The sequence below is a fragment of the Helianthus annuus genome, chromosome 1, assembly GCF_002127325.2.
Source record: "Helianthus annuus cultivar XRQ/B chromosome 1, HanXRQr2.0-SUNRISE, whole genome shotgun sequence".
Lineage (NCBI taxonomy): Eukaryota > Viridiplantae > Streptophyta > Magnoliopsida > Asterales > Asteraceae > Helianthus > Helianthus annuus.
In genome coordinates, this window is record NC_035433.2 from 99145289 (window position 1) to 99147143 (window position 1855).

At 38.4% G+C, this 1855-nt stretch overlaps 1 long non-coding RNA gene across 1 annotated transcript; it reads right to left on the bottom strand.

The window, feature by feature from the left end:
* Nucleotides 1-204: 204 nt before the first annotated feature.
* On the bottom strand, nucleotides 205-561 carry LOC118492089. The gene is made up of 3 exons (XR_004892513.1): nucleotides 505-561; nucleotides 377-439; nucleotides 205-264 (listed from the first exon to the last, which is right to left on the bottom strand). It is a non-coding gene; the product is annotated as an uncharacterized LOC118492089 (long non-coding RNA).
* Between the last annotated feature and the right edge of the window lie 1294 nt (nucleotides 562-1855).

Below are 1855 nucleotides of genomic sequence, written 5' to 3' on the forward strand. Positions count from 1 at the left end.
CAGATCTGCAAGTAGAAAATAGGTACCTGAGATGTGAAAACGCCGGTGAAATTCATCTATCTCTAGGGTTATCGCCGGAGGAATAAACCCTAAAATTCAACAGATCCAAAGACAGAAAATAGTTACAGATCTAATGTTGTTTAACAGATCTGCAAGAAAAAACCCTAAAATTTAACAGATCTGCAAGTAGAAAATAGGTACCTCAGATGTGAAAACGCCGGTGAAATCCATCTATCTCTAGGCTTATCGCCGGAGAAATAAACCCTAAAATTCAACAGATCCAAAGACAGAAAATAGTTACAGATCTAATGTTGTTTAACAGATCTGCAAGAAAAAACCCTAACCATTAACAGATCTGCAAGTAGAAAATAGGTACCTGAGATGTGAAAACGCCGGTGAAATCCATCTATCTCTAGGGTTATCGCCGGAGAAATAAACCCTAAAATTCAACAGATCCAACTCAAATTTCAAACCAAAAATGCCGAGAGGTAAAAAAGATGTTACCTGAGATTTGAAAACGCCGGTGAAATCCATCGATCTAGGGTCATAGCCGAGAAAGAAACCATAATATTTACAGATCTAATGTTGTTTAAGATCTAAGGGTTATCGCCTGGTGAGATCTAAGGGTTATCGCCTGGTGAGAGAGAGAGAGAGAGAAGAAATGGGGCGGATGTGAAAGACAGAAACCCTAATGAGCTGTTAAGTTGTTTTTGTTCTCCGGCTTGTTTTGTGAGTGAGGGTAGAATAGGAAAAGCAAATTATGTTGTGCTTTAGAGGATTGTACATCATGCTTTAATGGTGTTTTAATGGAATTTTTTTGGACATTAAGAAGTCCCTTGGATATGTTTTATAAAGTAGTATAGATATAAGAAAAGTGTAAAATACATTATGGCTTATCGTACGATACGTACGCGATCATCCCAGCCGTTCGATCTGGTGCGAATTCAATCTTCGCATGTTATAAAAAGGCAAATGAAATCGCATGGCTTGAAAATGCAATGAAATCGCATGTTTGAAATCCCATGCAAATGAAATCGCATGTGAAAAAATGGTTAGCATGGGGTAATGTGAAAAATGGCATGGGCTGTGTAGATGGACAAAATCGCATGTGGAAGGTTGAATATCGCATATGAAAAAATGGCTAGCATGGGGTAATTTGAAAAATGGCATGGGGTGTGTAGAATCGCATGTGGAAGATTGAATATCGCATGTGAAAAGTTGGCTAGCATGGGGTAATGTGAAAAATGGCATGGGGTGTGTAAAATCCCATGTGTAAGATTGAATATCGCATGTGAAAAAACGGTTAGCATGGGGTAATGTGAAAAATGGCATGGGGTGTGTTGATGGACAAAATCGCATGTGGAAGATTGAATTCGCACAGTTCGTATAGTTCGCATGGAGGTATGAAATCGCATGGGAGATGAAGATCTAACGGCTGGGGTTATCGCGTACGTAATGTATGATAAGCCCTATTGTACGTTAACTGGCCTCTATATATATATATATATAGGCAAATTATAGGATACAAATTCCCTAATCGTACATTACATACATGACTGTAGTGGCCGTACACGTGTCCTGATAAGTTTTTTCTTTGATAAGGTTAAATCAGACAATTAATTCAATCATCGGAGGGCAAATTCGTCTCTTCATTCAATCAGCGAGAAGTTCGTTACACTAATATCCCGGTAATTAGCATTCGAATCAGTTTCAAATTTTTCATAATTCTCAAATTGCAGTTTTCATTCTTCTGCGTTAGGGTTTGATTCAATTGTTTTTTTTTTGATGGGTCTACAGAGCAGCACCGGACGAAACACAGATGTTGATTTTGAAGAAACTCGACCGATCGGTGATC